This window comes from Medicago sativa, chromosome 2 (genome assembly GCF_051527215.1).
Source record: "Medicago sativa cultivar Bolivia chromosome 2, Bolivia_mono, whole genome shotgun sequence".
NCBI lineage: Eukaryota > Viridiplantae > Streptophyta > Magnoliopsida > Fabales > Fabaceae > Medicago > Medicago sativa.
In genome coordinates this window covers 76,144,916-76,160,866 of record NC_140750.1, presented here as the reverse complement: position 1 = coordinate 76,160,866, position 15,951 = coordinate 76,144,916, and the positions used below count along the sequence as shown (strand labels likewise).

The window sequence follows — 15,951 nt, the reverse complement described above, 5'->3', positions numbered from 1 at the left end:
TAGAAAGTTCTTTCTTAGTCCCCAAGTTTTGCTAAAATATTTTGGTACATAATATAATATATTTTTGTACTAAATTTAATATGTGAATTACTTAATCGCAAAGTAATATGTTACTTGTTCCCCAAGTTTCTCATATTACTTGTTTCCAAAGTTTCTCACTTATTAGTTGTGAATTTTCTCTATAAATAGAGAGCTCACACAGTGCATTCCACACACCAAAGAGTTTCATTGAGTTGTCGGGAACTCTTTCTCTCTTCTCCCCTTTTTGACTTGTGTTGTCGAGTCTTTCATCTCTTCTCCCTCCTTCGACTTGTACAAGTCCTTCTCCTCTTTCTACTCCTTTCCGTCCCTTCGGAATTAAGAGTGTTCTTAAGACCATAGTCCCTTTTCGGTTTAATGTCCCTTCGGAATTAAGAATGGTCTTAAGTTCATAGTCCCTTCGATAATATATGTCCCTTCGGAATAAAGAGTACTTTTAAGATCAAAGTCCCTATTTGGAATAAACAATGTCCCGTCGGAATCAAGAATGATCTTAACGGTATATAAAAATTATTCAATAATTTTATTTGAGGAGAAATGGTGGTAACACCATATTTGAGTGGTCATAGTACCATATTGATAGTTTGGAGAACTTAAATGTTAGAATGGTGGAAACACCATATTTGAGTGGTATTAGCACCATAATAGAATGGTAATGATACCATATTAAAGTGGTTTCAGTATTAAAGAGTGATCTTAGTACCATATTTGACGGTGTAATTCACGAACGATTTTCTACAGTGCAGTAGTTAATCGAACAGTTGTAGCTGGGCTTGTTTTATCCTGGAGGCGGCGTGGTTGATAGTCTACCTTGCACAATTTTGGGTAGTGCCACGAAACGTCTTAAAGAGAGCGACTTGGTCGTGACTCAACCTAGTAACAACTTCGGTAGGTAATAGAATTTGAAAATCCATATACAACAGTTTGGAAATCCAAAAACAACAAAAGTATTATATTATCGATGGGAAATAAGTTTTATGTGTCATTTTTAAAAAATTACAGAGGAGGCCATGGATCGTTCGAAACGGGTGTGTTTCCACAAATAAAAAACAATGAATTGTGATAGAAACCATGTCACCAAAAATCTTTTTAGTTAAGTGTATCTACCCACTAGTAAAATCAACATTAGATTATTGTATAACCATAAGTCAGTCTGATCCTAAACACACTAGTCGGTAACACTACAACTATTTAGCGTATTTTAATTTACTACTCCCTCCATTCCTTTTTAAGTGTCTTTTTAGAAAATTAACACCAAAATAGCGATGTGTATTTTTGCACATTTTCTTCCTATTATACCCTCATTTTAATCCACCAATAAATTCATATTTCACACACTTTATCTTTCCAATAAATTTAATATGTTATGTTTCACCCGTAACAAATAATGATTATCTTTTTCTCCAACAAATTCTTATTTTTTTGCGCACTCTCTCTCATAACAAACAATTGTCAATTTTCGCACTACAAAACAAAAAAAACAATTGTCAATTTTCTAAATATTGTGCACATCTTTTTAATTATTGTAAGTCAATATAAAAATTATTTCAACTTCACATTTATCAAAAGTTAAGAAAAAAATTAACTTTCTTCCAACTCCTTTAATCAAAGTTAAGGCTTCAACTAATGCTAGAGTCATACTTGAAATTTTTAACAATTATTACTCATCTTATTTATAGAATTTTAACTCTTCTTGAAACCATTATTTGGAACAAAATTATAGAATTTTAACTCTTCTTGAAACCATTATTTGGAACAAAATTTTGTTTAAATTTGAAGATAACAAGAAACAAATTTTGTTTAAAAAAAAACAAACAAACTTTGTTTAAAAAAACAAACTTAAATTTTCCAAATAGATAGTATCAATTAGTTTTACTGAAAAAGATAAAAGTAATTGACAAAGGGTATAATTGACAAATCGTACCCTTAAAATACCAAAAAGACAGTTAAATAGGAACAAAAAATTCATCCTAAAAAGACACTTAAAAATGAACGGAGGGAGTATACACGTATATTTTTAAATTAGAATGTTCAATTTTGATCCAAATGTCATCAATATGCTATGAATGCGGAGATTACCAAATGCAAGCCAGAATTCCTCAATTTGTTAATGCTTATAAGATGATAATTAACCAATTTATCTTTACAAATGAAACACAAACATTAAAAATGATTACAAATGGACAATACCAGATAGATAACATTATCAACACCCTAAATCTTATATTACATCAACAAGGAAATAAAGAGCAACTATTACAAGTCCACCACTATAATCTAGACACAAATGATAATAGATAGAACAGAAAAGAAAAAAATTGTCTCTGGCAAAATAGCAAAGAGAGGCTTATTGATATTGTGTTTCCAACATTGAGTGCATGCTTTTTCTCTAATTAATTTGATGTTTAGTTTATAAGTGCATCTATTTCAATTTACAAACTTAGTACACTAATCGGAACAGATACTGTTAACACCTGCTTCGTAAATTCCATGGATCAATTCAAGCCATCACTTGTTAAACCAAGTGTAGTTTCAATAAGGAAACCACTCAGAAGATAAGTGTCCATATATTAACGTAAAAGTAAAGCATAAAAAAAGTAAAGTAATTGTTTTGCATAAGGTTGTCAAAATCGAGGTTTTGTTTCAGATTGAAAGGGGATAGCAAAATTGTAAAACCGCAATCAAAATCGAGCATTTTACTCAATAGTTTTGTAGGATCGATAAACAAAATCGTAAAATCGCAATCGAAATCGAAGAATTTTACCAAAATGACTTAAAGTTAAAGCCTAGATGCTACATCAAATCACACACTCCAATTCTATGGATCATCCTACATCATATCAACAACTTCATCTGCATCAATATCATCATCATCATCATCATCACCACCACCACCACTTGCATCACTTCCATTCTCACCTTCATTGTCTCTTTTTTACTGAACGAAATAAGCGCTTGACGAACACGAAGATAGATGATAGTAACAAAATGGAAACGATTGAAACTGAGCTCAAAATTGACCTGTATAAAAAAAAATGCCGAGAATTCTTCAAAATCGTGTAAAAACTTGCGATTTCCGACGATTTCAAGATTTATGCGATTTTACCACGATTTTGCATGCTTTTCAATTCTATTACCAATTTGGATCGAAGAGGATGAGACAAATCGCAAAATCGTATGATTGATACCACCATTTCCAAATGTTGCTTGCTTTTAGAATTGACAACAGTCTGTACATCCTTGACTAACAACTATTTTCCAAAGAGCTTTGGTATAATTGATATCCTTGATTTTTTTTTCCGTCAAAAAGTTGCCATTGTTCCTGATGTTGTTACCAAAAGAGGATGTATATATTTCATGAAAGTATACATGAGAAAAAAAAAAAAAAGGTTATGGAATATATCTCAATAGATTCAAAATATGAATTTTATTTTTGTGGTGGTCGGGGTTCGGGATTCGAACCCCCTGACCTTGCATATATTATGCATTGTCCTTACCAACTGAGCTAGCTCACAAGGACAAACACAAAAAAAAAGATATATGATAGAGAATGCACTAGGAAGACCACTATACACGTTGTTTCCAAAGAAGCTTTTCAAACAATTTAATCGATAACTTTCTCTATCTCTGATGAAATCTATTAGTAATGTCAAGATCGCTATATTTGACTTTGTAGAATGGATAAAATTTAACATCTTACTCAACCTATTATTAAACAATGCCATATTGTCATCAAAGTATTGACCAAGCAACATTGACTTTGTTTTTAAGGTATTTTTAATCAACCATACGCAATTGAACTCCATGAGGATACAATACAGCTCTTCAAACTCGATATAAAGGGTATGCAATTGCCCTATGCCAAAATAACATTGCAAGCCCTCAATACTATAACCATTCTAATCTCAATGGCTCACGTTTCAAATCTTGTTTTTTTAGCTTCCATTTTCCTTTTTAACATCATAAACATTCCATTTCTTACAAATGCTATTTCCTCATGCAATGGACCTTGTAAAACTCTCAACGACTGCGCTGGTCAACTCATTTGCATCAACGGAAAATGCAACGATGACCCCGACGTTGGGACCAACATATGCACCAAACCGTCCCCTCCACCACCAAGTGGCGACAAGTGTAAATCTTCCGGCACCTTAGAGTGCGACGGAGAATCATTCCCTCAATTCAAGTGCTCTCCACCAGTTTCATCTTCCACACAAGCATTACTCACGTTGAATGATTTCAGCGAGGGTGGCGATGGAGGAGCTCCATCTCAGTGCGACGAGCAATTCCATAGCAACTCAGAAAGAGTAGTGGCCCTGTCCACCGGATGGTACAACGGAGGTTCAAGATGTGGAAAAATGATTAGAATCACCGCGAGGAACGGGAGGAGTGTGATGGCGAAAGTGGTGGACCAGTGTGATTCAGTGAATGGATGTGATGAGGAACATGCAGGTCAGCCACCTTGTCGTAACAATATTGTTGATGGATCTGTAGCTGTGTGGAATGCGTTAGGGTTGGATACTGATGATGGTGTGGTGCCAGTTACATGGTCTATGTCTGGATCTAATGAAGCTTATGAAACATTTAATGCCTAATAAGAACAAGCTAATTAATTTGAATAAAATTGAATTAAGCTTGCTTGAGTTGTTTCTTCTTTTTGTTAATCCTTTGTTTTTCTATTGTACCTACAATATAGATGATGGGTATGTTCACTCTACTCGTGACCATTTTTTTTACGGTGGAATGAATCAACATTCTCAAATAACTCTAGCACCTTTGACGAGTTCATAATGGATTTCTCATTGTGTTGTTTGCTTAATTAGTTAATTTACTTATATTTAAATATTATCTATATAAAATTAATTTATCATTTATTTAGGGTCCGTTTGTTTCGGATTAAAATAAAAGTGATTTTTACATCAAATAATTCACTACAAGAAATGTTGCATTTTGCTAGGGAACTATGCCAGGAGCAAGAACTCCTGGCAAATTTACCAGGAGCAATGCCAGGGATGCCCCTGGCAAATTGACTTTAGAAAAGGTGGGACCCGATTCTTATAAAACAGGGTTTCTTTTATCACTTGTTCTCTCTCCAAGAACATAACCAAGTCCAAACACACACCACGCGTACCATCCTTCCTTCTTCCTTCACACAACCACACCACCGACCACCATTTTTGGTTCCATTTTGAGCGTCTTTTTCACCGATCAAACAAAGTGAGACCGTTTTCTTCATCCCCTCGACGAGGGCTTTCTATTGGTCCCTTCAGTTTCACCAAAGGAGGAGCTTTTTGCTGACCCATTTTTCTCCCGCCGCCGTGTAGTCATCCTTCGCCACTTCCGGATTTCTCCTTCAACTTCATCGTAGCTTCCTTCACTTTCTCAATCGAGGTATTAGTCTTTCAAATTCGAATCTCTTTCCTCTGATTCCTTTTCGTGTTCTTTTTTTCCAGATTATTTTTTTGTAAAATTGATTTTTGATATGGTTTTGTGGTTTAATTTTTACTATTATTGTTGATTAGATTCATTAGAGTTTTTAATTATTTATTTATTTTGGTGGTTTTTTGTTAGGGTTTGGATTGAGATCTGTTTGTTGGGGGTTTGAATTTTTTGAATTGGGTTTCAAGGTGTGATTTAAGATTGCGTAGAATATTGATTTTAACTACCTGTGTGTTAGTTTGCTAGCATGATAGTTTGTGATTTGGTAGCCTATTTAATAGCAGGTGGTTCTGTTCTTGTTTTGATTTTGGGGTATGAGCTTTAGTTTTGGATCTTTAGGAGGGATACTTATAAACCGATGCTGCTTTATTCTATCAAGCTTGCTAAAGTATCATTCCTGCTTATCCATCTATTACCTAGTGATGAATGAGGTGATAATCCACATCCACTTGATTATCCATCTATTACTTATAAACCGATGATTTTGGAATTCATTTCTCAGACTTTGATATTAAGCTACATCATTAACTTTTTATCATTTTACTTTTGTTTATGTTCCAAAAGCAAACATAACAATTTTAGAACTTTTGTTTATGCAAAGGACAACTCCCTTTCACTTTGTCGACACATATATGTTAAACATGCCAAAAGGGTAATTTTGTTAAACCTTGCTGCTTCCTTTTTTCCTTGAATCACTATGAGTGTTAATTCACTATTATTTGATACAAATTGGCTTGGTGTTACTGATATGAAATGGATTGATGGAAGGTTAAGTCTTGACCTTAATTGTATTTGTGGTTTGGGGAGGTTTGTTTGGGCTAGAGAGGCTTTCGTGAGCATGAGTTTATGTCATTGTTGATCTTGTCCGTCATTGGATTTCATTTGAAGTTTGAGCCTAATATGTAGTACCATCTATATCTAAACTATGTTTTCTTGGTTACTTATTTTCATATTAGATTACTTTCTCTTCGTAACAATGAGCGAGCATTCTCATTTATTTAATCTGGATCATAAGGTTATGAATGTAGAAAATCATTTTTTTGTTTGTTGATTTTGTTAGGCGAGTCAGCAAGATTTGGATGACGCATTCCAACCTCCATTTTAGAGTTGTGTGATTGATGGGAACGTTGCTAGTGTCATGTGTTCCTACAATAAAGTTAATGGAAAACCAACTTCTGCAAGTAAATTGTCATGTATTTTGAATTTTAGTTAATCTTAATCTTAGTGTACTATGCTTTGTTGTTTATATTCAATGTAATCGCTCAATGAGTTAATTGAATTGAATCATTTTCCTTTTTAGTATGTTTGGTTTTCTTTTGACATTTTAAATTCTAACCTTGTTTTTATTTATAAATTGTCTTATACTTGCATTGTCTGTATGCTTTATTGCAGGCCTGATACAGTTTGGCTCTGTTGTAACATCATCAGACAACAGGTTGTGCAGCCTGCCATCTGCTGCGTTTAGCCAGGGTAAATGAGCAGTGTCAGGAGTGTTTGTGGCCTATGAGCTGCTGCGGCTAGAGTTGCTGTCCAGAATTCTGAGTTGTGTTAATTTGGTTAGTGATTCTTGTTTCTTGATGCTGGTGTATCACTGAACTTTTTTAATTTTCCGTTGTTTCTGCCATGATATAAGCTTGACTTACGCAATGAGATCTTAACTTTGATTGAAATGGAGTCATTTTGTTATTCCTATGTGTCATTTATCTAGGTATACATGTCATTGTGCAAAGTTTATAAGAAAGATTGAGATGTACTTGCTGGCTTTCTATGTTGATTGTACCACTGATGGAATTCTCAACTGTGGTCTTACTCACGTGATTGTTATTCCCCTTATTATTTGTAGGAAGAAGTTATCTTGGTATGCATAGTTTGATTGATGTTGTTGATGGTCTATTTACTCAACTCAGGATCCTTGGACTTTGTCTTTCAATTGATGAATAATAAGACAATTTTGTGGTCTCAGGACAAAAATAAATGTTATATAGAATGATATATGTTGGATGTTATTTAGATGATATTTCAAATTATTTATGGAATATTGTATATGCTTGTTGAATATTCAAATTATTATGGAATATATACATTTTAAAATGTTTTATAAAATTATTTTAATTATTAAATTTTAATATTTTGATTTTTTAAACAATTAAAAAATGTTTTTTTTTAAAATTTCGTACGCATTTTGCCAGGGGTTAACCCCTCACAAATCCCCTGGCAGCGTTTGATTTGATCTCTGAAAAGTGGGTCAGGACGCGTCAGAAAAGTTGCCAGGGGTTGTACCAGGGAATGGGCCCCACGAAATTTGCCAGGAGCTAAAGCCCTGGCAGGGTCATTTGCGATGAGCATATTTGCTGGGTATTCTGCTCCTGGCAAAACTCCTGGCAAACATCCATTTGCCAAGGATTTCTGCATTTTGCCAGGGCTTCTGCCCCTGGCAAAATGCAACATTTCTTGTAGTGATTTAGAGATTATTTTTTAGAGATTTTATGAAAAATCAGAATCTATTTTGCGTTTGTTTACCGTAATAAAAATCACTTTTTTTAAAAATAATTTAGTTTTGTTTGGATACAGCTATATAAAAGCGATTTTTTTATTACAAAATTAGTTTAATCTTTTGATCCATATTTTCTCTCTCCTCTAAAAAAATCTATTTTTTGAGAAGCTGCTCTTAACAACTTCTCATTTGAAGCTTTTTTTAGATTCTGATTTTTTTAAAAAGTTGTAACAAACAGATGCAATATTCTTAAAAGTGATTTTTTATTAAAAAAAATATAACAAACGGGCACTTAATGTTATTCTTATATTTAAATATTATCTATATAAAATTAATTTTGCGTAATCATTGTTATGGTTAGAAAAATTGGTGTGAATCACGCATCCTTTGTACGCAACGGTAGAGATTAATCTCTTGAATTAGGCAGGACCATAATGGATGGTAAAGATCATCCTCAAAAGATTTTTTTTTACATAATCAGTGTTATAATTAAAACTTAAATTACTGTATTAAAATAACCTTTAAACTCAATAAAATACACAAAACAAACATATATTTTTGTTTTATGAGGGGGACCGAAACCAAACATGTTAGCTCATACAAATTATGCCATTAGCCAATTACAATGTGAAACACCGCTCAAATCAACACCAGAGTAGATACACCATGTCTATTGTTTTCATCTTTAAACCAACAATACATGATAATAAAAGGGAAAGCCTATTCATAATAGAAACGTTTTATATTATTTTTTTTTTAGGTAGAAGCGTTTTATATTATTAGCAAAAAAAAAAAAAGCGTTTTATATTATTAGCAAAATTAAAAATGAGCGTTTTATCCATGTGCATTAGTCATGATATCTCATCAATTGTGGCAAATTCATTCCAAGGGAGTATCAATTCGATCAATTCATTTCATAGAAATCCAGTCTAATTTATCAATTTCACAGTGAGGGGTTCTTGTCTTCTTTTGCACGACAAGAGATTCTTTGAGGGGATTTATTCTTTGAGGGTGGACTAGAGTCACAATATGTGTTGTGTAGGATTTCGATTTTGGGGTGGAGGCGCTGAATGAAAGAGTTAAATATTGGATTTGTATGGACGGAATGTGAATATGGAAGTGAGGATTGTGAAAGGATCAATTAGGTTTGAAGATTCAATGATATTAACTAAAGTGAAACATGATGGGAGGATGCACCCTCTCAAAGTTCATGATATTAACCAATTTTTTTCTTTCTAAAGTGACTTATAATAAAAATATTAGTTAAACGCTTCTATACTTTTTTTTTTAGGGAAGTTAAACGCTTCTATACTTGTCTTGTTAATATTGTATCTTTTGCGGATTTATCTCAAGATGGAGAAATGAGTTATTTTTTTCATAAACTTTTCAAACACTCATCCTTTCTTTATTATAAGAAGATTTTCAATTTTTTTATCTCAATTATAAAAAAAATGTCACAACTTTTAACTTATAGTTATTGTTTAATAATAACTAAACTACTAAATAATTATGCCCCTAAATAATTTTTATCTCAATTATAAAAAAAATGTCACAACTTTTAACTTATAGTTATTGTTTAATAATAACTAAACTACTAAATAATTATGCCCCTAAATAAAGTAGTTTAAACAATATTATTATTATTAAGAATTAAACATATATATATTTATTTTATGTCATATTTATAAGATAGTGAAACAACAACTAATTAAATCTACCCTTAAAAAAATCAATTAAATCTTTAATTAAAAAAATGACAGTTAGTTTATTAAACTAGGTGTGTTAGGATCACACATTCTTACGTACCTTTTGAACACACTACTATCTTGTGAAGCCAACTCAACCAACATGCTACACAAGTTTTTTTTGGTTACACAAGTTAAGAACGAACAATTATTATTATTATTATTTTAACTCAACACACATTGTATGAATAAATATGAAATAAAAATACTATGAGAAATTTCATTACATACCCATATGTAACATTGTCTTCTTCCATCTCCGCAAACCCCATTACCCTTCATTGCCACCTACGTTCCTCTCACCATCACCTGTACCCATCACAAATTTCATTACCCTTCCTCTAGCTTCCACCTATTTCTTCCCCACAAATTATGAAAATGTCATTTTGATTGTAATGGGGATACCCATAGTTTTTTATACCTTTTTATGTTCTTAGCTTGATATAAATTTTGGGTTTTATTTGTTTTTATTGTAATTGGGTTGTTTTGTGTTCTGGATTTTAGAGATAGAGATTCCATTTTCTATGATATATTAAGGTTTTTTTTTTTTTTTTGAAAAAATGATAGATTGAGTTGAGTTTTTCGTGGCTTTTTTGAATTTTAATTGAAACAAAAATGTCATCACACAATATTTTTAGAATGAAGGTTGTTTCACTACAAGAAATCATTGAATTTCCTAGGAATTTGTTCCTCGGAAAACATACCTAATTCGTCAAAAACAGGGATTTCCGAGGAAATTACCGAGGAATATGTTCATAGGAAATTTTGGACTATTCCTGCGAATTTCCGAGGAAATAATTTTTTGAGGAATTACCGAGGAAAAAGTACAGAGGAAAGCTTTTGTGCTGACACATGATTTGCGAGGAATTACTGAGGAAACTTTCTTAATATTTTAATAATTATTTTCAAGGAAACATTTCCTAGGTAACTTTAAATTTTAATTAAAAATATAAAATAATTCCCTAATTTCGAATTTGAAAATTACGCAAAATTATTCGAAAGTTGCGCCAAAAAAATTTTAAATTCGTTTCCGAGGAAATATTCGTCTGTAAATTAATTAATTTAAAAAAAATACCAAATTTAAATTTCAAAAATGCGCCAAATTATTCAAAAATTGATCCAAAAAAGCGAAAATTTTGAAATTTGTTTTCGATGAAATATTCCTGGGTAACAAAATTAATTGAAAAAAAATTGGCGTGAAAATTCGGAAAATTCTCAAATTGCACCAAAAACCCTTGTTTATTGCGCCAAAATCATGTTTTTTTTTAATCAGCAAATTTATATATGCCAAACTCCTGCAAGACACATAGAGTTGGAAAGGGAAATACTTAATGTAGCATGTATACGAAAGCAACACCCCCGGATCAACCCAAACATTTTTAGAAACAAGCTTGTTAGATATTAGATGAAAAAAAATATTGCTTTAGATTTCAATGAAGGTTCAATGAGTACTACTTACATACTTACATTGAAAGGAGAAGAGATCATTTTGGATGAACATAGAAAATAAAGAGTTGAAATCAAAATAATGGAAAAAATAAAGTAAATGGGTGCACTTTGTCACGTGTGAACCGGTAACCAAAACAAATTAAAAAGAATGGTTGAGGTGGCGTCACAAGATTGGAAAAGAATTAAAAGAGTGAGTTTGATAGATTTATGGGTTCTTGTCTTAGGTTTGTGATTTAGGTTGTGCATTTGTTTTGATTCGCCCTTTTAAAAATTCATTTGTATTGGTTACTGATTAATTGAATTGTCCAATTAATTGAATGTACACAATTAGACTATATTATCTCTGATGAATTTGAACTAAACAAAATCCTTACATTACTTTGATATTTTTACCACTTCTCTTACACTATAAACACTGCAACTATTTAGTGTATTAATCTCTTTCCTTCGCATATTACATGGCCTCTGTTTGCGTATCCAATCCTCTGTTTGGGTATCCAATTGTGTCAACTGCAAAAAGTATTCCCATTCGACCAACCTTTGCAAATCTATACAAATCGACAAAATCCGAAGTAGAATTTGTGAAGACTAAACTCTAACAATTATCGGAAAGGAGTTGAAATTGACGGCCTCTCTTGCAGGCAAATGTATTTGAGGAGCCACAAATTCTTAAGGAAAGAAGTAAGTATCACCGGGAAGAACATAAAATGTTTCAAGAGAGTGTGGTTTGTGCTAGCAAATAGCAATAGATTAAATTATATTAGTAATATCAAAGGTCTTTGTAAGATTATATGGAGGGCTAGATATGTCACTCATGCCACTTTGTCAATCTTTCATAGGTTTCTATCGTCATGATTTCTGTTCCTGCTTGTTTGTTTTTGCAGTGGATTACAAGTGTGTGACGTGCGTCAAAATCAAAACGTTGTTTGTAGCCTTTATTAAATCATGGTTGATAGGCATATGAACGTAGTTTGGTGCGTATAGAAGTGAAACCAAACATATGTGCATTCATACTACTGGTTTTTGTGCATTCCGATAATGCACTCTGTTGTCGTCGTGGTTGCTCGACAACCAAAACCCGTGTTCTGCGCTCATTTCCCTTGTTCTTGTAGACTGTAAAGGCATCGTGTAACAACTAGGAGATATCTAAGTGAAACATAGCTTGAACAATGTGGCTCATTGTCTCTAGTAGGAGTAGTTGCTAAAAGGCTTATTGATATCGTTTCCATCATTGAGTAGCTTTTTCTTTAATTGAATTTGATGTTTAATTTATAAGTGTCTATATTTCAATTTACAAACTTAGTACACTAACTAGTATATATATGCTTTTCTAACACTTAAATTATGTTAAAGAAGAGAAAAAACAATGTGAAGATCCTGTTGAGTCTATTTAGAAAGGACTGATTTATGGAAAGAGAGCTCTGGCACTTGCTCCTACATTCACAGATACTTCTGTCAACCTGTATCTGCTATGCACACATCAATTTCCATTGTCTTACTTTTGCATAGCGCGCCCACCTCTTCAGATATAATGCTAGCATCAAATTAATACTTGCAGTCTTTATAAATTCCATGGATCAATTCAAGTCATCACTTGTTAACCTATATTAACCTAAAAGCAAATCATAAATAATAGTACTACAAAGTAACAGTTTTGCACCACATTTATGGAATAAAAAGTAAAGTATGTATTCTCTTTCGGATAATGATTTTGTTTTTCAAGGCAAGGGAGTTTGTTAATAACAATAATCAATCCAAAGCAAACCAAACCAAAATCAATAAGTTCCATTATTTCTTCTGAAACAACACAAAACTATAGAATAGCAAAGATTAAATTAAATGTAATTATAGAAATAGTTGGCAAAGATAAATAAAATAAGAAGAGTAATTACTGGATATTTAAATTGGCATAGCATAACGACACAAGGGGCATACATGGCCCTTTTGCAGCCACTGGAGAATACAATTATAGTGAAATATATGACCGCATGGCATTGCTGAGACCTTCACGTCACTATTATCATCACTGCCTTTTTCTATGTCATCATCATCATGAAATCTCTCCATACAGATGGCACAAGTGCGAGGAAGTGAGTAGGCTTTAAGGGACAAAAGGGCATCATTGGATGCAGGAATCATTTTTACAATTTGCATAGACTCTTCCACCACGGCTTCTTCCACGGATGCACGCTCCAATTCAGTCCTTCTTTCTTCAGTTGGATGGATGTCAACTAGTATACGTAAAAGCAAAGGGAACACTGCTGTACGACCACTGGGTAATGGTTCCCCAGGTCCAAGAGAATCGGTGAAGCGGAACATCTCTTTGACCTCAGATATAAGACTAAGTGTCATTTGAGCAAGGTTTTCAGAATTCAAATACGGAGAGGAAAATCGTTGCAAGTTTAACCATAGAAAATTTTCATCGTGAGTTAAGAAACTATTGCAATTTATAAGTATCGAAGTTGTAAACATACTTGAAATCCTAGTCGGCCCAAAATTTGAGGAGAAATCTCGACGGTTAACCATGACATTAAACTTGAAGCAATCTAACATGAGAGGCTGATGGAAATATCTTGATCGTTCTCTAGAAACATGAAAATTGCACACAACCCTTTCCTCTGCCATAGTTAATTACTTGAGAAACCGCTGTGAGAGAGTTAACATAAATCCACAAATACTAGGATCGATCTGCAAAACACAATATATATATATCTTCGTTTGTTATTGTTTTTTGCTACCATTAGGCCAAAAAAATAGAACTTTTAGTTAGATTGAAAATTACTTTTTTATTGTTTTTTTAGAAAGAATGGTGCAATTTAAATGAACATCTATAACAATTATATCCCTTTATAAAAAAAAAATCTATAACAATATATTAAAGAGATACAATTCTCATGAGTTTTGCTCAACTAATAGCGACGACACATTATATATGTAGAGACCGAACATCAAACCCCAAATACCTTCACCAATGCGAGAGATCGAGAGTGTATCTACAAAGAGACTCAATGATCAAGTCATCGAAGTCTCAAGGTGCTTTACGGTGATTTCTTAGAATGAGGGTGTATATCTAAACTAATTAAAGCCTCAAGCACACAAGTTAAATAATAAGATAATCAAAATCTAATAAAAATGTAATTTAAGTATATTTTTCATCTTTAAAATTTTTATAGGCATTTTGAATCTTGTCTTAATAGAATCACGATGCACTGTAACCAAAAAAAATAGAATCACGATGCACCAAATAATACGATCAGAGCCTTCATATAAACAAACGGTATCGTGACTATCGTGCATAAGGGTAAAACCAACATATTCGTTCAGTGTCGATAAATAGAGTAAGGGAAAAAAAAAAAAGATATACACCCTCATTCATTTCGGATTATATAATCTAAACTAATTCAGAACATGAATGACTGCTTGATCAGCAAGACTGACTCATTGAAAATGTGTCTTGGATAGTCCCTCGATTTGCCAGACTATGTTGACCACATTTTTTTGGGTCCCTTGACCGCTGCGGTCTATGACTCTTTTCACAAAGGAGGGTGCTTCATCTCGCGAGAATATGTATCACGAGAGCATCACGACACTCAGAAGTGTGTTTGATGTGGGACCCCCTTTCAACCTTGACCCACCCATGCATTCAATCTAGTGCAAAATCTAACGGCCATAATGCTTTCGGGACAACTTCATGAGTTTTGTTCTCTGGATAAATAGCATTGCCCTTTCACAAATTCCCCCTATTAATGCCCACTTAATCTTCATAAATTTTCATTCCATCTCACGTTCTCTTTTATAGTAATGTTCATGATGTCAATCTTCCACCGTTGGCATTTTATACAATAATTGCTCTCATCTTGTATGGATAGCTATGAATGGTCAAAGAAAAATGTTCTGTTTTGCAAATTTGCGCCCTCCGTCTTCTTGTGCTGCAAATTTGGTTTTATCCCGCCTCTTCCTTCGGATGACGTGTGAGAGTAGGGCTGGAAATGAGTCGAGTCGAGCCGAACTTGTCTGAGCTCGACTCGACTCGATAAGAATCAGCTCAGCTCGAAACTCGACTCGAGTTCGATACGAACATTTTTTTTTAACTCGAGTTTGGTTCGTTTAACGTTCATGAACAACTCGGTTCGGCTCGTTAGGTTCAACTCGTTTGCTCGAGTGTCATAATTCAAAAGTTTTTTTTTTTGTTTTTGTTAAAAATGTATATCTTGGACATTTAATTTTTTATTTTAGAAAAACAAAAAATTCAACTAAAATAAAACCTTTGACCACGTTGGTCTTAAGGAAAAAAGTAGTAGCACTTGCTCATCACTACTGTAGCACAGTTTGTAAACATGCACGTCTATTTTATATCTCCTCCTCTTGTCTAATGCTGTTAATCTCCCCGATGTGGGACTAATCTTGGCACACATATATTTGGTTGAAAGCCCTCACGACTTGTTATTAGCTTCTTTTCTTTCTATCTTTTATTACAATTATTGTTAATTGTTAACATTTTTTTAGGTATATTGTTAATTGTTAATTAATAAATATATTATCGAGCTAGCTCATGAACCAATCGAGTCGGACTATATATAACTCAAGTTCAGCTCATTTATCTAACGAACTTATTTTTCAACTCAAGTTCAGCTCATTTGGTTCATGAACCAAGTTCAACGAGTTAATTGTCGAATCGAGTTTCGAACTATTGTCGAGTTGGCTCGGTTCATTGCCAGCCCTATGTGAGAGGGTTGACAAACATTTATCTCATTCTCCCCAATCTTATGTACATGGATTGTATTT

The 15,951-nt window shown here is 33.1% G+C and overlaps 1 long non-coding RNA gene and 1 pseudogene across 2 annotated transcripts; both read left to right on the top strand.

The window, feature by feature from the left end:
- The first annotated feature begins 3,864 nt into the window (after window positions 1–3,864).
- Window positions 3,865–4,801, top strand: LOC146950836 (kiwellin pseudogene; annotated as a pseudogene). The gene has a single exon (XR_015027713.1). The product of XR_015027713.1 is annotated as a kiwellin pseudogene (transcript).
- Window positions 4,802–4,984: 183 nt separating this feature from the next.
- On the top strand, window positions 4,985–7,505 carry LOC146950835 (uncharacterized). Its single transcript, XR_015027712.1, has 4 exons — window positions 4,985–5,430; window positions 6,539–6,659; window positions 6,871–7,034; window positions 7,322–7,505. It is a non-coding gene; the product is annotated as an uncharacterized LOC146950835 (long non-coding RNA).
- Window positions 7,506–15,951: the final 8,446 nt, after the last annotated feature.